The sequence below is a fragment of the Eriocheir sinensis genome, unplaced genomic scaffold (genome assembly GCF_024679095.1).
Source record: "Eriocheir sinensis breed Jianghai 21 unplaced genomic scaffold, ASM2467909v1 Scaffold1581, whole genome shotgun sequence".
In the NCBI taxonomy this organism is placed as follows: Eukaryota; Metazoa; Arthropoda; class Malacostraca; order Decapoda; family Varunidae; genus Eriocheir; species Eriocheir sinensis.
In genome coordinates this window covers 28,199-50,000 of record NW_026110941.1, presented here as the reverse complement: position 1 = coordinate 50,000, position 21,802 = coordinate 28,199, and the positions used below count along the sequence as shown (strand labels likewise).

At 42.4% G+C, this 21,802-nt stretch overlaps 1 long non-coding RNA gene across 1 annotated transcript in view; it reads left to right on the top strand.

The window, feature by feature from the left end:
* Positions 1 to 9,634: 9,634 nt before the first annotated feature.
* Positions 9,635 to 21,802, top strand: part of LOC126990354 (uncharacterized) — a 30,130-nt gene continuing 17,962 nt past the window's right edge. The window contains exons 1-3 of the long non-coding RNA XR_007744243.1: positions 9,635 to 9,766; positions 14,517 to 14,619; positions 20,259 to 20,332. This is a non-coding gene — a long non-coding RNA (uncharacterized LOC126990354). The remainder of the gene's footprint in view (positions 9,767 to 14,516; positions 14,620 to 20,258; positions 20,333 to 21,802) is intronic.

The window sequence follows — 21,802 nt, the reverse complement described above, 5'->3', positions numbered from 1 at the left end:
TTGAACGCTTTTGAGTTTAACGCCGATTTCAGATTCGAACTTCTTATTCCTCGCTCCAACTTGAAGGACCTGGCACTTGTTCACGTTAAAGGGCATCTCCCATCTATCCCACTGTTGAAATTTTGTGCAAATCCTCTTGGAGGCTTTGCCTGTCTTCGCCAGTGAGAACCGAGTTACCAATCTTTGTGTCGCCTGCAAATTTACTAATGCGGTTATTGAGTTCAACATCCACGTCGTTGATGTAAATAATGAAGAGCACTGGGCCAAGGATCGAGCCCTGAGGGACGCCACTAGTGACAGGCGCCCACTCTGAGTTAAATCCACCAATCACTACTCTTGTTGTCTGTTGCTCAACCAATTCACATCCATTGGTTTACTTGACCGTCAATACCTATTTGCTTTAATTTGTAAAGTAATTTATGATGCGGACTTTATCAAACGCTTGAAATCAAGATAGACTACGCCCAGTGATTTGGTTACGCCATAAACAGTGAAGAGGTCGTTATAAAAGGTTAATAGGTTTGATAGGCAGGATCTTTTGTTTCGAAGCCATGTTGTGAGTCCCCAATCAATGAGTGGCTTTCAAGGTAACTCACAATTTTGTCTCTAATTATGCCCTCAAGTAGCTTACCTACAACCGAGGTTAGACTAATGGGCCTGTAATTACCTGGTACTTTTTTGTCTCCTTTCTTGAAAATCGGTGTCACGTTAGCCTTTTTCCAATCTGAAGGGACGATGCCTTGTCGCAAGGACATATTGAATACGGTTGTGAGGGAGGAGAGTATTTCGCTCTTCGCTTCTTTCAGCAGAGTTGGATATACTTTGTCAGGTCCAGGACTTTTATTTGTTTTAAGTGAATGGAGAGCTTTAAGGACTTCATCGGTTGTTATTTCAAAATTAGGCAATGCATGCTCGAGATTTACAATAGTACTGGTGTTGGTGGTAGCGAGAGGAAGACTGTTAGTATTAAACACCGAGGAAAAGTAATTGTTTAAGAGGTTTGCAATGTGTTGGCTGTCAGTCACTAGTGCACCGTCGCTGTTTGTTAAAGGTCCAATACCACTTTTGATCGCCTTTCTGTTGTTTATGTAACTGAAGAAAGATTTCGGGTTATTTTACAGTTGGCTGCAATATTTTCTTCATATCTACGCTTTGCCTGACCTACTAGTCTTTTTACTCGTCGCCTGGCATCATTATAGAGTCTAATGTTCTCGGCGTGCTTTGTTCTTTCTTTAACCTGTAAAACAATTTTCTCTCATTGACTGATTGTTTAATTTCGCTATTAAACCACGGTGGGCTTTATTAGTGTTAATTCGCTTCTCGCACAAGGGACCTAATGTGTTCTGCTGAGTGAGTAAGTGATTTTAAGGCTTAGCCAGGCTTCCTCACGCTGTCGCCATCTGATAGTTGTATTTCTGTTAGTTTTTGTCGGATTTCTGGGTTAGCTCTTTTGAAATTGGGCACCTTTACTTTATTTTCAGTCACTGATGATTGAGCTTTAATGTCGACGCCAAGACTAATTTATGATCGCAAGAACCGAGGTGTTCTCCTACCGTGACACTACTGACAAGGTTATCTTGGGTCGTTATAACAAGGTCGAGTATATTATTTTGTCGAGTTGGCTCAGAAACCATTTGGCTTAGATAATTTTCTTCTAGAAATTGATCATTCTATGTGACTCGCCTTCTGTACCTGACAGTGTCGCCAGTCGATATGGGGAGGTTAAAGTCTCCTAATATCAGTGAGTCGTTGTTATTAAGTGACTGCCTTAAGACGCTGTACATTTCAAGGTCGCCATCGAGTGATTGCCCGGAGGTCTGTAGGTGACAGATATATTTAAATTGACTTTGCAATGTTTACTCGCACGCACAAATGTTCAACGTTACTGTTTCCGGTGTTTTGTCGGTGGGTTGCAAATAGCTTTGACATAAAGGGCTACGCCACCTCTACGGTTTACACGATCTTTGTTGAAGAGTCTGTAGCCATCTATGTTGTCTTCGGAACTTAAATCAATATTTGTGGTGTCGATAAATGTTTCGGTTATAGCAATTATGTCAAAATTTTCTGTTAAAGCAAGACATCTCAGTTCATCAAATTTGTTTCTTAGGCTACGCGCATTGAAACTAAGGATTTTAAGTTATCTAGAGGCTTGGTAATACAGGTGGTGGTACTTATGGATCACGGTTACGGGTTTGTTATGCACGGCGCCTATTTACACGGGCGGGTGGAGGGACGTGGCCGTGACTCGTTTTTGCTCGGATGACACGCACTGCTTCGCTGAGGAGCCTTCCGAGTCTGGCTGCCCCGATGGGAGAAAGGTGCAATCCGTCCCTGTGGAAAAGTTCATTTTGTCCATAGAAATTGTCCCATGCGCTTAGGAACTCCACGCCAAGCTCCCTGCAAAGAGTCTGTAAGCGGTTGTTTAGGCTGAAGGCCTTACTGAAAAAGTCGCTCTCCGCCCAAGTCCGTGGTAGAACTCCTGAAATCAAAATGTTAGGGATTTAGTCTTATACTGCTGGATGAGCCCACGGTACTTCTCCAGGAGTTCTCAGACCGGTCGTGGTGACGCTGCTCGCACCTGTGTGATAACAAACAGTGAATCATTAGTAGCCTGGGGAGATCTCCTCAAGAGCAGCAGTTATGTCGCCGATCCCAGCACCAGGATAGCAATAGTTCCGCCTTCGACGAGGAACTCTGCCGCAGAACTCAACGACCTGCTGGCTAATCATGGAGTCACCCACCAGGAAGGTGCTCTCCTGCTCGTCCTCCTCCTCCAGAATGGCAAACCTGTTGAAGCAATGAACAGGATAAATCGCTTGTCTGGCTGGTTTGGCTCCTCCATTCACGACGGTGAAGCCATCATGGTCGGTGCCACTAGCATCCTCCCGCTATGTGGTGTTGTCCGCTGGTGTCGACGGTACCGCTGAGGGCAAGGGGCGGTTGGAGAAGGGTTTGGCACCACAGCAACGTTAGCCTGGATGAATTCCTGCAAGGAGGCAACAGTGCAGAAAGCTCTATTATTTTATTCTGACCTGCTTCCATCTTCTCTTCTTGCTCCTGCAGTCTGGTCTCGAGATGCTGCCTGGTGAGAGAAAGCTCCATTATTTTATTCTGGCCTTCTTCCATCTTCTCTTCCTGCTCCTGCAGTCTTGTCGCGAGATGCTGCCTGGACAGACACAGTCGACAGACAGCAGAACGCCTGTAAAAAGTGAGCTGAGAAGCTACTGCTATAAGTACTGCACTTTTAGGTGCCATCTTAGCTGAAATGAAAGAGATAAAACACAAAGTGAAGGGGATTAGGAAAGGGGTGAGGTGTGTGAGAGGTAGTTTAGTAATGGAGGAAAAGTGAGAGAGAGGAGGAGTAGGAAGGGATGTGAGGTGAGTAAAGAGGGGAAAGAGAGGTGTGGAGATCAAGGAGGGTTAGGAAATAGGTGAGGTGGGAGAGGAGGAGTAGGAAGGGATGTGAGGTGAGTAAAGAGGGGAAGAGAGGCGTGAGGAGGTGTGGAGATCAAGGAGGGTTAGGAAATAGGTGAGGTGGGAGAGAGGCGGTGAGGAGGTGTGAGATCAAGGAGGGTTAGGAAATAGATGAGGTGGGAGAGAGGAGGAGTAGGAAGGGATGTGAGGTGAGTAAAGAGGGGAAAGAGAGGCGGTGAGTGAGGTGTGTGAGATCAAGGAGGGTTAGGAAATAGGTGAGGTGGGAGAGAGGAGGAGTAGGAAGGGATGTGAGGTGAGTAAAGAGGGGAAAGGGAGGCGGTGAGTGAGGTGTGTGAGATCAAGGAGGAGTAGGAAATAGGTGAGATGAGTGAGAGGGAGTGTGGGAAAGGAGGTCAGTGGGAGAGAGGAGGAGGGAAGGGATGTGAGGTGAGTGAGGTGTGAGAACAAGAAAGGTTAAGAAAGAGGCGAGGTAAGGTGGGTGAAGGGATGGGTAAATAGGATGTGAGGTAAGGTGAGTGAGGGGGAGGGCTTAGAAATATGTGGAGGTGAGGGAGGAGTAGGAAGGGCTAATCCTCTAGGGGATGAGGAGGAGCAAAGGGATGGAGGTGAGCGAGGGTGGGGGGCTTAGGTGAGGTGAGGGAAAGGGGTGTAGGAAGTGTTAATCCTCTAGGGGATTTAAAGAGGGTAGTGAGGAGGAGCAGATTGAATCCTCAGGAATTCAAAGGGTGGGTTGTCGACACACCCAAATCACGCGTGAGACACTGGGAACACAAAGTCACACTGGGACACACGAAACACACAGAAACCCAAGCACAAGCACGACTAAACACCTCAAGTCACTCGAAAAACACCTGAAATACAACAGCACACTCAAAACACTCTGAAACCCACGCAGAGCACTATAAACAGCCAAATCACACGCAAAAGCACTGGAAACACAACACACTGAAACGCAGAACACCAAAAACAGCCAAATCACACGCAGAAACACCGGACACAAAACAGCACACTCAAAACACTGAAACACACGCAGTACACTTAGAAGCAGACAAATCACACGCAAAACACCGGAAACACAACACACTTGAATCACTCTGAAACCCACGCAGAACACCCGGAAACAGCCAGATCACACGCAAAACACCGGAAACACAAATCACAGAGGCAACCACAGGCAGCACTATAAACAGCCAAATCACACGCAAAAGCACTGGAGACACAACACACTCAAACGCAGAACACTCAAAAACAGCCAAATCACACGCAAAAACACCGAAACAAAACAGCACACTCAAAACACTGAAACACACGCAGTACACTTAGAAGCAGCCAAATCACACGCAAAAACACCGGAAACACAACACACTTGAATCACTCTGAAACCCACGCAGAACACCCGGAAACAGCCAGATCACACGCAAAAACACCGGAAACACAAATCACAGAGGCAACCACAGGCAGAAACCACAAGCGAACACACACCAAACACGTGTCGGGAAATCACAGGCAACACACAAGGTCCACAAGCGAGAACACACAAACGCCCAAGAGCACGACGAAAACACAGGGCAAGCAATGTTGTGGAGCGCAGCGGGGTGAGGTCACGACCTTCTCTCAGCAGAGGTCGGGTGTGAATGAGAGAGAGAGAGAGAGAGAGAGAGAGAGAGAGAGAGAGAGAGAGAGAGAGAGAGAGAGAGAGAGAAGAAAACAGACAACTACCAATAAATTAAAACCACTACAATAAGAAGCCATGTGAAAAAATCCTTGGTGTGCAGAATAAACTATCTTTTGTGGGATGTGTAAAGTATTTCTGGCAGCATTATTTAGCAGACGGATTTCAGTGAGACAATCCTCACATTTATTCTTCACATCCATTGAGCAGCTGCTGATCCACCAGCAGACCAAACTCCACCCTCTCTTGTGGAAGTGGTGGAGTCCATGAGGAAGTTATAGGGTGCAAAGGCAGGTGGGGTTTGCCTTATCAGTGTGGAGATGTCAAAGGACTGTTGCTGTGGCTTCCAAGTAAAGAGGAAGGGTCACAAGGGTACTAGTCCTGGAAATGCACTAAACTCCTACAAAAGCCTTGTCAAATGTGTGTTTCTTAGGTTCATGGCACAGAAGAAGGCTCAAACTACCCCTTGAATTTCCCTCAAAAACTCCTATGATAGCCTTGTCTAACATGTGCCGAGATGGGGGCGTCTTTTTCGCCTGTGTACCCCCAGTGATACCCTAATATAGCCTAGCTATGCCCTAATATACCCCCAATAATACCCCAATGTACTCCCCAGTACGTACACCCTACATCACACAGGTTCAGTACGTTTCCTGGCCAGGAGGAGGTGACGGAATTCTTTGGTAAAGAATTCTTCATTCCAAAAAGTCACTTAATATTTATAGTGTCCAATTTCTTGTGCAGAACATTGAATGAACAAAAATCAGGTGTCTTTTTACCCCAAGGAAACCCCAGTATCACCCCAAGGAAACATTCATCTTGCCCCAATGATCCTGAATTGCCGTCTCTAGCTCAAGGCTCATTAGGGTAACGGACGTCTTTTTTCCCAACTCTGTGCCCGTAGGTTTGAAGGACTCATCTGGGGGCTGAATTATGTCTGCCTGAGAAATGTTTTGCCTGCAGCTTCAAGCAACTATATATACAGATAGACAGATAGATAGATAGATAGATAGAGATAATCTGACACAGTGAATCATCTTATTTTATTTCCTCCTTGAGAGAGAGAGAGAGAGAGAGAGAGAGAGAGAGAGAGAGAGAGAGAGAAATCAAATAAGTATAATATTATATTATATATTATATTATATATTATATTATATATATTATATTATATATATTATATTATATATATATATATATATATATATATATATATATATATATATATATATATATATATATATATATATATATATATATATATATATATATATATATATATATATATATATATATATATATATATATATATATATATATATATATATATATATATATATATATATATATATATATATATATATATATATATATATATATATATATATATATATATATATATATATATATATATATATATATATATATATATATATATATATATATATATATATATATATATATATATATATATATATATATATATATATATATATATATATATATATATATATATATATATATATATATATATATATATATATATCGCCTAAATCTTAATGCCGTATAACAACTGTTTTGCAAAGATAAGCACACGACGTGAGCTAAATAATTTGAAGGTTGTCTTCAGTACTGAAGACAACACATGACATTTGCAGTTGCATTTTTCTAAACAAATGAATGTATAATTGTAATTCAGGTACTACTACGTTATTTTACCGTGTTTTACATCACAACGTTTAGGAGGGAACATTATAACATAAACAATAAATACACGTTATCTTCAAATGTAGGAAACATTCTGAGAGCGGCGACATCACTTCATATCGCTACTGTACATCTGCAACATGTTGTCTTCATTTACAAAAATAAGATGATAATTTAAAAGTGTATAAGATTAGGAGTAAAGAAATTATACATGTGAAGAACATTGAAAGGTAAATAAGAAATAATAAAAAGCATAAAAAGATACAGAATGAAGATTAAGATTTGTTCAATGCCGCAACAATTTTAACAAACACTGAGTTGAGTCTGAAAACTTGCTTCACTGCTGGATGGTTTATTTTTTATGTTTTTATATATTTTTTTCTTACAGTAAAGGACATCATTAAGATCAAAAAGAAAGAAAAAACAGACTTTTCTTCCTTTATATGTACAAGAAGTGCTTTCATAAACAAAATTCTCATATTCAGAGGATTAGGGAGAGGGTTAGCGGTCTCCCTCATACTTGTGACAGGTATACAGGGGCCCACAGACATGCTCCCTTCCTCCAGACATGTGGACACAGGGAAATGGTTCTCAGGTCTATGTTTTTAACTGTATCGGGCTCCCAATACAACCCAGCATCACTCTGTACCTCTGTCTTCTTAAATGTGTGTGTCTCCCATTACTACAACCATTTCCCAAGGCCACAGGGAAGACTGACTAGGTTTGTTTCCATGGGTGACTTTTCCATTGAAGGTGCAAAAGCCATGTATCATCACAAAAATACTACGTGAAAAGCCTAGCAAATTCTATAAGAGACTTGTCATCTCCCATTATGACTATTTTCCAAAGCCACACTGACTACCTTTGTTTCCCTGGTGTTTCTTCAGATGAAGGTGCAGAAGCCATGTATCACCACCATCACAAAACACTCCTTCAAAAGCCTGGCCAGTATATCTTGCCTACCTACAATTTTCCGCTTCACAATATTTCACTTTGTATAATTTCTGCCTCCTCCTTGTCCTGCCCTGCCCTTCCAATCTCTCTCTCACAACCATCATAAATACCTCATCGTCACAGGCATTTTTCCTGCCTCCTGAAAAATGCTGTTGTCACCCCACTATATAAAACGGTAACCCAGACGAAATAGGAAATTATCGCCCCATCTCTCTACTTCCAATTTTTCAAAAATATTAGAAAAGGTAGTTGCCAATCAATTAATGTCATTCCTGGAACGTAACAAACTTCTCTCTCCAACCCAACACGGCTTTAGACCAAAACTCTCTACAGAGACAGCGCTGCAAGTCATTACCAATAAAATTTATGATAATATAGATAACAAACAAATATCACTTTTAACACTCTGCGACCTTTCTAAAGCCTTCGACAGTGTCAGCCACACCATCTTACTCCGAAAACTTCAACAGATTAATGTTGACACCTACTGGTTTGATAATTACCTCGATGACAGGTCACAGTCAGTCCGCATCAAAGACATCGCCTCATCCAAGAAATCAGTAGCCTTTGGAGTCCCCAAGGCTCAATACTAGGCCCAACATTATTCAATATCCATGTAAATGACATATCTACCTATATCAATAACTGCCTTCTAGTACACGCTGACGACACACAGTTCCTCCACAGCGGTAATATCAACGAAATAAATACTTTAATTAATAAAACTGAGATCACTTTGAAACAAATAAGAACCTATTTTCTACAGAACGGCCTTCAGCTAAACATCAGTAAGACACAATGTATCTTCCTAGGCACACGCCAACTCCTGGCACACATACCTAATAACACCACCATCAGATGTGCCGATGGCGTTATACAGCCCCTCCTCCATGTTAAGAACCTTGGCTTTCATCTGGATTCACACATGACCTTCGACAGACACATAAATGAAATGACTAGGAAAACAATGGGAACCTTAAATTTCATTAACAGACACAAAGATCTCTTCAACAAAGAAACACGCTTAATGGTTATCCAGACTTTGGTATTAAGCATCATAAAATACGGCATCACAATATGGGGGACAACAAACTCAACTTTAATAAACAAAGTGCAAAAACTACAAAACTTCGCGATAAAAGTGGCAGATGGGAAAGCCAGGAAATACGATCATGTCACTCCATTATTTAAAGATTTACAATGGCTCAAAATCAAAGACCTAATCACCTTTAACCTCATCACAAAAGTGTTTAAGCAGAAAATAAAGGATTACCCAGACCACATCCTCTCTCTCCCAACTGTTAACTATATGACTGACTCAACAACAAGACAACAAAACAATCTCTACGTCCCGAGAACCAACACCGACACAGGTGCAAGAGCCTTTCATGTATTAGGTCCTAAATTATGGAACCAACTACCGAATGAAATAAAAGACTCATAATCTGACCACATTAAAATCAATTCTTAAAAAGAAGCTGTTGACCTCTGCATGAATGTATTATCTACTTTACTGCCTTCTGTATATTCTATCATGTATATTTAGATGTATAATACACCATGTATATTTATATGTATAACCTACCATGTATATTTAGATGTTTAGAATAACCACTTTTTAGTGGAAAATAAAGTTTATTATTATTATTATTACTCTCTCTCTCTCTCTCTCTCTCTCACAGAAATAAAAGAGTAAAATAAACTGAATTAAAATCAAAATCCTTCTTGTGTCGCTTGTGCTTCCCAACAAACACACACACACACACAAAAATACATATATAAAATAAATCCATAAAGGTGTTTATCTTATTTTTCTTTCAATATAATTTTTTTCTCCTTTTTTATTTGCTATTTTTTTTCTTTTCATGAATTTATTGCTATCTCTATTGTTTACACAGGAAGAAGAAGAAGAAGAAGAAGAAAAAGAAGAGGACACACAGAGAGAGAAGAGGAGGAAGAAGAAGAGGAAGGATTTGTAATATGGCAGACATCAAACCAATGGTGAGTGTTAAATATTTTGTTTTCCTTCTTTCCTTCCCTCCTTCCTTCCTTCCTTCCCTCCTTCCTTCCTTGCTTCCTCCTTCCTTCCTTGCTGGTTAAGTATGATGGATATATGCTTATAAGTATGATTATTAATGGTGAGTGATGTAGGCACTTATGGCACTTGGAGTTGGTCTGACAACAGTTCCTTCTTAATTTTGTTAAGCATATAGGCAATTAGGTGCCGTACAGTACTGTTTTATTTTCTCCTCCTCGGTCAGGCCGCCGCTATCCTAGGTCAAAGGTCAGGAGTCTTGGGGCGTGTGTAACCTTATAGGAGGGAGTGACGTGTGCTCATAAAACGGTGACGTCTCCTTAATTAATGTGTTTCAACTTTCACACAAAATCTGGAACTCCGTCGTAAGTCAAGGATCCCTCCCTGTACCTGAAGTGTTCGGGCAGACACCTGAAGGCTTGGTTCCTCCAAGCCACGCCTCTTCTTACATCTATTTCCCATGATGTGGTGATGTTAGGCGCGATGACACCCCAATGTGCCACCAATGTACGCAAACCTGTCCAATGTACGTCAGGTGTCACTCTTCCCCAAGGGACGCCGCCAGTATCACCCCAGAGAAACATTCAACTTTTTGCCCTCAATGATCCTGGCTTGCCAACTGTACCCCAAGGTTCATGAGGTTAAAATGATATCTTTTTACCCATTCTGTACCCATAGGCATGCGTCTGGGGTGATGAATTCTGTCTGTCTGAAAGATGTTTTGCCTGTAAACTCAAACACGGTATATACAGATAGATAGATAGGTATATATAAGATTAGGTAAGGTTCACCCCTGAAGGACGGCCTGGAGGGGGAGTTTCTGCTTGTGTGCCCGCTGATAAAATTGTCTAAAAAGGTGTTCTTCGTCGGTGCCCTGTGTGGCAATTGGAGCTCAAAACACAATAGTTCATAGTGCCTGTACACCGCCAATCTTTTATTTACATGGTGAAAGTAACTACAAGTAACTCAGTTGCTGCTCACCAGAGATATCATGTTCAGAAGTAGTACAAATTTTTTGCGGGAAATCAAATGACGGTAATTCCTGCACCCCACCTTTCTGCCTTTGTCTGCCTGAGCAGGAATTACCCTCAGCCTTCCTTTAAGGGTTAACTTAGGTATAATTATGTCATGCCCCGAGAGCTTCATTTCTATTTCCCCTATTTCCCAACACGTCCTCTGCGTGTATCGAAACACACGAGAAATTAATCAAGTTCAGGGTATTCGCCGGCTGCCTGGGATTGAACCTGCGACCAGCGTGACGGGAGAGCCACTCCTTACTGAGTCGGCCAAAGAGGTGCCTCCTAGCTAAGTGGGTTATGGGAGGCCGTTCATCAGGCATAGTCGCCACACTGTATATACAGTACTGTATATATTTATATATATATATATATTTATATATATATATATATATATATATATATATATATATATATATATATATATATATATATATATATATATATATTTCAAGTGGTTGCCACTGATTCACGCCCAGTCAGTCAGTCAGTCAGTCAGTGAAAACAATGAGCAATGGACAGCAACAAGTGCTGACAACAATGTGTGGAAGGGAATGCACTGCACACCTTTTACCTGTGTTAGTTTACCCAGTTAGCGTATCAACCCAGAGGGTCAGAAATCCACGGGGACCGACCCAGAATAGTTTTATGCATCAATCCAGGACGTTAATGTAATGGAAAATAGCCAAGTGTTCGTGAGTGTCAGTACTGACACAGCTTATGGGGTCGAGGGGAGATGGCCCCCAGCTAGGTAGGTTAAGTTAGGTTTTGCTTGGTTACTGTAAATTTATTGGGCATTCAGCAGTGTGGGGTGCAGAAATATGCAGCGAGGGACGGGGCGGCGTGCGTGGTCCAATCCGCCGCCGTCCAGTGTTGTGAGAAATACTCCTGGCAGAAATAAGTGGCTCTGGTGTCCACCATGCAGGGGGAATACACGGCAGGAAAACATTACTTTGCCTGGTGTTGTTCTAGTTTGTCCACTTGTGATCTTTGTGAGCGCTGAGTGAAAAGTAGAAACAGTGGGAAAGTTGAACTATGAGTTATTTTGTACGCAGCTGGCTGCTGTGGGTATACAACAGGCAGCCTCGGTGCCCTGCAGTCCATCGCCAGCTGTGCTGAGCTGCTATGTAGATAACGTGCACACAACATACTCAATAAGAAAACTATATACCGATGTTTATTAGGTTCGTCGGTAATATATATATTTTTTTTTCCGCTGCTTATAATGGACTTTTGGCGTTAGTGGACTAAGCTTCCCCCCAAGTTAGTTTGTTATATGGAGGGTTTACTGTATGTGTGCCTTCTTGGTGTCCTGCGGGGCTTGGCGAGGGAGGCAGCGATACAAAAACTGTAAGGCATTGCTGCCCATATATAACTTTTCCCATAAGAATATGTATTCCTACTACACAAACTCATTTGTCGCCCACATAGTCACACAGTAGTAGCCGTGCTTATTGTATATATGAAGGCTAGGTAAGGGAAGCTAAGGTTGTTAGGTAAAATGAATATATATAAATAGAGAGAGAGAGAGAGAGAGAGAGAGAGAGAGAGAGAGAGAGAGAGAGAGAGAGAGAGAGAGAGAGAGAGAGAAAAAATGAACCCCAAAAAGATGTATGTGAAGGTTGGGTTACAGTGAAATCAATTAGAGTTTCTGTGTTGGTCTTATTTTCTTCTTCACACAGTCCCAACACCTATTTTTTCCTCTCATTTGTTACCTACAGCTTACATATGAGAGGAAGAGATAGGTGTTGGGACTGTGTGGCAGAGCAGAGGGGAGGAAAGGACCCGCGGGAGCCTACGCCAGACCGGCCTCGACATATTTGGAAGACTTGAGGTAAGGTTGAGTTAGGTGTAAAGAAAATGCTCCAAGTCTTCCATCAGTCCTAAATGATCCAAGTGAACTGAGTCATGGATCTAGGTTTTATAATATAACACTAAACACATAAATAAAAATAGATGTATATGAAGGTTGGGTTAGGTAAGGTTGAGTTAGGTATAAAGAAAATGCCCCAAGTCTTCCATCAGTCCTAAATGATCCAAGTGAGCTGAGTCATGGATCTATGTTTTATAATATAACACTAAACACATAAATAAAAATAGATGTATATGAAGGTTGGGTTAGGTAAGTTTGAGTTAGGTATAAAGAAAATGCCCCTATTTACAAGTCTTCCATCAGTCCTAAATGATCCAAGTGAGCTGAGTCATGGATCTTATAGTATAACACTAAACACACAATACCTGCTACTGAAATAAACAAAAAATAGAATGGAATAGACATAGAAAGGACAGTTTGGGCACAGCGATTCTTAAGGTGTGTGTTACCGGGCGCTGGCAACCTGCTGCGTCAGATTGCACGGATAATTTATGGTAGTGGCCTCTGCGCAGGAAACACTCGTCGGGCTCAGTAATAAATAACAACATATAACAATAGCAAATAGTCACACCACGGTTTACCAGCATAATTTGTAATGTTATTTTGCTTACAAACAACAAAGCCAGATTGTCGACACGGCTTCTCATATTTACCAATTTTCAACCCCAAAACATCTGGACCCAATAACTACATTAATTTACAGTTCTCAATAAAATAATTAATTCCTGCTGTTTCTTGTCCATAGTTAAGCATCAGAAACCAGTAAATAGGGTCCTCTGAGTACGACAATCTGGCAAGCTGGCTCACAAACCCCAAAAACTCACAAACCAAAATGAATGCACACTGTACTGCTCAAAACACCAAGAACACACACAGCACAGGCGTAAGTGTTCAGGAGGGCTTGAGTGCCACCTCTGTGAGTGTACAATGCTGACCGAGACCCCATCCACATTGTTTTATGCTCTGAGCACGCTCATCTTGCAGCGAACAAAAGGCTGCCGCCTTCAATTTGTACAAGCAGGATGCTGCTCCTACACCACTTGTATTTAAATCATTAATTACTCACTTATTTTTAAATGATCTTTTGGCATCAAAGAATGTAAACTAAGTTTTTATAAAAGGTCATTTTAGACTTAAATGGAGGAAGTAATGTATGCCCTGTAACTTACGTGTGTGATGAATTACTTAAAAGTTCTCTGGCATCCCTACTGCTGAGACGTTAAATGGATTAGTTTTGTTAAAATGGTCATCATGAATCTTGGAATTAGTTTAATTTATTTATTACATTTTTCTTGATTTTCCCTCTCATGGTACTTTTTCAAAGCAATTACTGAACTTACTTCAAAGTTTAATAAATTAATTTGCTTTAGCCAGAATTTTAAAAAATCAATAATTATATAAGGAAATTGTACAATCCCAAAACTTTCCAATATTTTATTTGCTGGGTAACTTTTCTAAAGTAAATAATCATCAAATATCAATACGGATACAATGACAAAGAGCCACCTTGATAGTAGTGGCCATAGAGTGGCATTTTGAAAATAGAGTTTCTATCCAAGGTTACCGTAAGCTCCTACATGTATGGCATGTCATAAACTGCCTACAATTTTATTAGTGGTACAGTGTTGCTGTGTTGAGTGGGGATATCCCCTTCCAAGGTGCAGAACTTTATATTTTTTCTTCTGTGAACTGTAGCAGCCACTTTTTGTTTCACTCCTGCAGCTTGGTGATGTATTCTTGTAGGAAATCAGCAGTCATGGGGTTATGAACACCCAAATTCTTTATTTTTTCGGAGGCAAAATCACTCCCAAGCTTCCCTTTCCGTAGGAGCTGACCAGCCGCCCCAGAGAGCCCAGCGACCACACCCTGCAAGACAGCCTGCTCATCCTGGGACACACACAGCCTCACCGTTCAGGCAGGAGACTGACGGGTAGGTCACTCCTGGAGAGAGAGAGAGAGAGAGAGAGAGAGAGAGAGAGAGAGAGAGAGAGAGAGAGAGAGAGAGAGAGAAATAGTGAAGATGTGTAACAATTGGCTTTTGAAATAATGCATAATTCCCTTCCCTTCCCTTCCCTTCCTTTCCCTCCCCTTCCCTTCCTTTCCCTCCCCTTCTCTTCTGATCATTTCCCTTCCCATCCCTTCCCCTCCCTTCCTTTCCCTCCCCATCCCTTCCCATCCTTTCCCTTCCCATCCCTTCCCTTCCCTTCCCTTCCTTTCCCTCCCCTTCCCCTCCCTTCCCATCCTTTCCCTTCCCATCCTTTCCCTTCCCATCCCTTCCCATCCTTTCCCTTCCCATCCTTTCCCTTCCCATCCCTTCCCATCCCTTCCCTTCCCATCCCTTCCCTTCCCTTCCCATCCCTTCCCTTCCCTTCCTTTCCCTTCCCATCCCTTCCCTTCCCTTCCCTTCCCATCCCTTCCCCTCCCATCCCTTCCCATCCCTTCCCTTCCCTTCCCTTCCCTTCCTTTCCATCCCCCTCCCTTCCCATCCTTTCCCTTCCCTTCCCTACCCATCCCTTCCTTTCCATCCCCTCCTTCCCATCCTTTCCTTCCCTTCCCTTCCCTTCCCTTACCATCCTTTCCTTCCCTTCCCTTTCCTTCCCTTCCTTCCCTTCCCTTTCCTTCCCTTCCCTTCCCTTCGACCCTTACCGACGAAGATTGTTTATCACCTCAACCGCCGGAGGTTAGAAGGACCGAAAAGATGTTAAGTGGCGTGCTCATCGTAGAAAGTGACATTTTACGCACAATTGAAAATATTAAAGTAAGCAAAGCTCCTGGTCCAGACAAAATTACCCCTAGGGTCTTAAAAGAAATCAAACATCAAATTTGTAAACCGCTCTCCATCATATTCAATAAATCTTTAACAGCTGGAAAAGTTCCGTCGGATTGAAACTTGCAAATGTCACACCAATTTTCAAAAGGGGACAAGTCTCATCCAGGAAACTATCGACCAATTAGCCTGACATCTATTGTTTGTAAGTTAATGGAGAGTATCATTCGCGATAATATGGTGAAATTCTTCAAGAAAATAGTATAATAAATAATTCGCAACATGGCTTCCGTAGTAAACGTTCGTGTTTGACTAACTAACTTGATTTTTTTCACTATATTTTTTGAGGTGTTCGATGAAGGCAGATCAGTAGATATCATATATCTGGATTTTCAAAAGGCATTTGATAAGGTCCCCCACCAACGATTGCTCAGCAAACTACTGGCGCACGGTATCTCGGTAACATTCACAATTGGTTTATGGACTGGCTCTCTGAGCGGAAACAGAGAGTAGTTCTAAACGGTGTTACATCTAACTGGCTCGATGTCAAAAGCGGCACCTCAAGGATCAGTGCTTGGCCCCATGCTCTTCTTAATTTATGTTAATGATATCAATGATGGGCTCACTTGCAAAGTATAAAATTTGCTGATGACACAAAATTGCTAGTAAAGTAACTGCGACACTCGACGAAGAAGCTTTACAATCAGATCTAGATCGACTTGCACGCTGGGCCAATCAATGGCAAATGAAATTTAACGTTGACAAATGTAAAGTGTTGCACATCGGAAAAAATAACAATCGCGTTTGGTACGTAATGAATGGCCTACAACTTTCTGCAGTAAGTAAAGAAAAGGATCTTGGAATCACTATATAAAGCGATTCAAAGCCCGGTCAGCATTGTTCAGAGGTAGTTAAAACTGCAAACAAATTGGTTGGCTTCATCAGACGAGTCTTTAATAATAAATCGGAAAAAAGTAATATTAAAACTGTATAATTCGCTGGTACGACCCGTCTAGAGTACTGTGTACAGTTTTGGTCTCCGTACTACAGAAAAGACATAGAAAAGATGGAACGGGTCCATCAAGAGTAACAAAGATGATTCCTAGGTTGAGAAATTTGTCATATGAACAAAGACTTAAAGAAGTAAATTTATTCAGCCTATCAAAACGAAGAATGCGAGGCGATCTAATAGAAGTGTTTAAAACGTTTAAAGGATTCAGTGATATTAATGCGAAGATTACTTTGCAATTGATCGATCAAATAGAACAAGAAGAAATCACAATTTGAAGATAAGTGGTAAAGATTCTCGCACGAAGCTAAACACTTCTTCTTCAATCGAGTTGTTAATGTTGGAACTCTCTACCTTGTGATGTCGTTGATAGTACAACAGTTACGGCCTTCAAGAATAGATTAGACAAGTGTTTTGAATCCAACCAGCAACTAAGATATTACTCATTGTCGTAATAACGTTAAGTTCTTTGGAATACTGGTGTCCTTGTCCGCCTTTATCACCCGGTTAGTGGTAGCAGTAATGGTAGTTCTTTCCTCTTTCCTACATAAATTCCATGCAGTTTTTCCATGCTGCATGGTTCTTTTTCCTTTCCTGCCAGCTTTGGCTGGAGGGATGGGGGGGTGCGGAGGAGCCTTCGCCTTTGCTGTCCTTCATCTTCCACCTTTGATTAGATAGTTAGTGTAGCTTGTCACAAACAACCTCGTAAGGACCAGCAGGTCTGCTGTTGTTTGTTCTTTCTTTGTGTTCTTTTGTGTTCCTTTGTGTTCCTTCCCATCCCATCCCATCCTTTCCCTTCCTATCCCTTCCCTTCCCATCCCTTCCCATCCCTTCCCTTCCCTTCCCTTCCCCTCCCTTCCCTTCCCTTCCCATCCCTTCCCTTCCTTTCCCTCCCCCTCCCTTCCCATCCTTTCCCTTCCCTTCCCATCCCATCCCTTCCCATCCCATCCCTTCCCATCCCATCCCATCCTTTTCCTTCCCATCCCTTCCCTTCCCATCCCTTTCCTTCCCTTCCCTTTCCTTCCCATCCCCTCCCTTCCCTTCCCTTCCCTTCCCTTCCCTTCCTTTCTCTTCCCATTCCTTCCCTTCCCATCCCATACCTTTCCTTCCCTTCCCTTCCCATCCCTTCCCTTCCCATCCCTTCACTTCCTTTCCCTCCCTTTCCCTTCCCATCTCTCCCCTTTCCTTCCCTTCTGCTTCCCTTCCCATCCCATCCTTTCCCTTCCCTTCCCTTTTCTTCCCTTTCCTTCCCTTCCCTTACCATCCCATCCTTTCTCTTCCAATTCCTTCCCTTCCCATCCCTTTCCTTCCCTTCCCATCCCTTCCCATCCCATCCCTTCATTTCCCTTCCCTAACCCTCTCTTCCCTTCAAAAACCTTCCCATCCCTTCCCTTCACTTTCCTTCTCTTCCCTTCCCTTCCTATCCCTTCCCTTCCTTTCCCTCTCCATCCCTTCCCATCCCTTCTCTTCCCATCCCTTCTCCTCCCATCCCCTCCCCTCCCCTCCCCTCCCATCCCTTCTCTTCCCTTCCCATCTCTTCTCATCCCATCCCTTTCCAATCCTTCCCATCCCTTCCCTTCTCTGACACCCAGCATGGCTTCAGAAACAAGCGCTCTTGCCTAACGAATTTATTAGACTTCTTCCAAGGTATATATAAGAACTGGGATGCCCACATCCCCAGTGATGTTATATACCTGACTTTCAGAAAGCCTTCGACAAGGTACCGCACGAGCGACTTTAAGCAACTGCACTCGGCGGGCATCGGAGCCAATCTGATCGCGTGGATAAGAGATTGGCTCACCGACAGAAAACAACGAGTACTACTCAACGGACAGCCTTCCGATTGGCTTCCAGTCACTAGTGGAGTGCCTCAAGGGTCAGTGCTGGGACCCATCCTCTTTATCATGTATATCAACGACCTAGAATCAGGACTGAAATCCACAATATCGAAATTTGCTGAGGACAACAAGGTGGGTGGAGATGCCCTCACAAAGACCGACTGTAAATCATTCAGAAAGACCTCAATCACTTTATATAATTGTCGGAAAATGTCAAATGTCTTCTAATGTTGACAAATGCAAAGTCATGCACATTGGATCCAGAAATAGTAACCACACATACATCATGAATGGGAGACCTCTGCAAGCGATGCAGGAGGAAAAGGATCTTGAGTCACTATCAGCAGTGACCTGAAACACGAATCACTGTAAAAGCATATAACACAGTCAACACTATGCTCGGGTTCATAGCCAGGAACTTTGAGTGTAAAACACCAGAAGTGATGCTATCCTTGTATAATTCCATGGTAAGACCAAGACTTCGAGTATGCAGTACAGTTCTGGTCTCCTAATTACAGAAAGGACATTGCTTTGCTGGAAAGGATTCAACGACGCGCCACAAAGATGATTCCAACCTTAAGGGCTCACCCAGACGAGAACGACTCAAGCGACTCAATCTCTTTACATTGGAGAAAAGACGCCTACGAGGGATATGATTCAAGTCTTCAAGTACCTGAAAAGTTCAATAACATCGATTACTCCAAATTCCTTGAACTGCAAACCAACCTAAGAACTAGAAATAACGGCTTACCCATTCAGTCGAGTCGATGTAACACAGACATTGAAGGAGTTTCTTTTCAAACCGAGTCATCCGCCACTGGAACAATCTTCCCTCAGAAGAAGTAAATGCGAATACCATCAACTCCTTCAAATATAGAATCGACCGTCACTTCGCTGCGTCGGGAATAAACTGAATATTGAGGTGTTGTCATCTGCTCCTCAATATTGAGGTGCTTTCATCTGCTCCTCAATATTGAGGTGCTTTCATCTGCTCCTCAATATTGAGGTGCTTTCATCTGCTCCTCAATATTGAGGTGCTTTCATCTGCTCCTCAATATTGAGGTGCTTTCATCTGCTCCTCAATATTGAGGTGCTTTCATCTGCTCCTCAATATCGAGGTGCTTTCATCTGCTCCCCAGGCCCCAAGTGGCTGTCGAGCAGATTAAATCACCCAAGCGGGTGACCTCGTAATGAGCCAATATGCTTTATGTTGCCTGCACTTCCATATGTCCATGTTTCCTTTTCTCTCCCTTTTTCTTCCACTACTTTCTCTCCCTTCATTCCCTCTCTCTTATCTCCCTCCTCCTCCTCCTCCTCCTCCTCCTCCTCCCTCTTTCTTCCTGTCTTTCCCAGTTCCTGTTATTTATTCCCTAATGTTTCTTTCTCTCCCTTCTCGTTCTTCCCTTCTCCCTTTCCTTCTTTCTCTCCCTTCCTTTCCCTCACGCTCCCTTTCTCTCCCCTCTTTCTGTTTCCTCCCTTCTTTCCCTTTCTTTCTCTCTTCCCTCACCTCTATAGTCATTTTCTCTGTCCCTCCCTCCCTCCCTCCCTCCCTCCCCATTCTACTGGTTTTTGGGAACTTAAAATACAGTTTGATAGGTATTACATTATCAATAGCATCATCTTGTTGCAGAAAAAAACTAGTACACTTTTTTGGGGAAATAATAGACATTTTCTCTTCCTATTATTCAGCCCTCACTATGATGCCCTTAAGGCGTTCAAGTCCTAGGCAGGAGGAAATAGCCAAGGCCTCCCAGCTGTTGATAAGTGTGCTGGGATATGTTACAAGAGTGAGGGTAACATGGCAGGGAAGGACTTAGCCATGTTACAGCAGGGCTCAGGCTCAGGGTTTTAATGGTGCTGTTTTGACGTTAGGATGTGAACTGAATGTACTATTGTTATGGCACCAAGGATCAATGTTTACACAGTCCATTAATTCCTAACCTGATTTGTTGCAGGACGAGAACAACAACAACAACAACAACAACAACAAGAGGAGGAGGGGGAGGAGGGTGGTACACAGGAGTGACTGGTGAGTGTTCATTTATCATTAATTTCCTTGTTCCTTCTTGTGTTCAGTTTATTCCTACAATAGTTTCTTTTGTGATAAATTCCTTGCCTTCTTTTTTTCCCCATGTACACCTCCGTCTTCTTCCTATCACATTACACGCTCCATTTTTTTTTCCATGTACAGCTCCGTCTTCTTCCTGTTACTTTCCACACTCCTCCGTCTGTCCCACTCGCCTGGTTTTGTTTCATTGAACATTCCTTTTGTTTGTAGTGTGTGTGTGTGTGTGTGTGTGTGTGTGTGTGTGTGAGGTGGTGTGGCGTGGTGTGGGTCAGGTCACCTCCCCTAAGGGACAGGCAGGCCACACCAAGCACTGGCTCAGGAAATACAGGTAAACTCACTCCACACTTACCAGAACAGTACAACACACAAACAAAAGATTATTCTCACTATATAATTATTATAGTCCGTTTCATTCCCAGACCAGCACAGCTCACCTGAAAAAATAGCCATATACTTTCAATTCTAGCAAACACCTTAACCACTCAGAAAAAGCAGAGAAAAAGTAATTATGGTCTTAGGAACGTTACATAGTGCCATTGTCTCTTATTATGATGGAAAGAGGAATGAAATGTGAAGAGATCCAAGGTGTTTCTGTGTTGAAGGCACAGGCTGCCTGGCCCACTCCTCTTAAAAACACGCTTGCCATTTTCTGGAATGATGGAGTTGGCTTCTCTTACTCTCAAAGTTAAATTTCAAGTTAAAAACACAATTTATAAGCATTTAAATGTAAATCTGATTGTATCGTTTGCGTTTACTACACCTCTGAGGCCATATGACCGTTTCCCAACGCCACAGAGTAGATGAACTGGGTTTTGATGGGTGGTTCTCCATTTCTTGGCACCGAGGTCGTGTAAAACTATCACCACCATCACAAGACAGTTCATGGTCCATATTTATAAGCGTCTCTAGCTCCTATATAACTATTTTCAAGGCCACAGAATAGATTATCCAGATTTTCATGTGTAACTCTCCATTTCTTGGCACCGAGGCTGTGTAAAACCATCACCACCATCACAAAACAGTCCCGGCAAGTTCTAGGAGAGGCTTTTCAAACATCCATATTATAACTGTTAAAAATACCTTAAATTCACTGAGAAATAATGCATACCAAAGACCAGGTTATAAATGTTTGTACCCTTTTTTTATTCCATGCCCAGAGGCAGGAGACTGTCAGTAGCAGGAGGGAGGGAGTTGACGACACAAAGAGCCTTGTGTGCGTGTGTGTGTGTGTGTGTGTGTGTGTGTGTGTGTGTGTGTGTGTGTGTTTACCTAGTTGTGAAATACAGGAAAAGAGCCATACTAAGCTCATGTGCGGGTTGGTCACAGCTAGAGAGAGAGAGAGAGAGAGAGAGAGAGAGAGAGAGACAAAAAAATCCAAAGAATGAAAGAATATAACAAAAGAGAGAGAGAGAGAGAGAGAGAGAGAGAGAG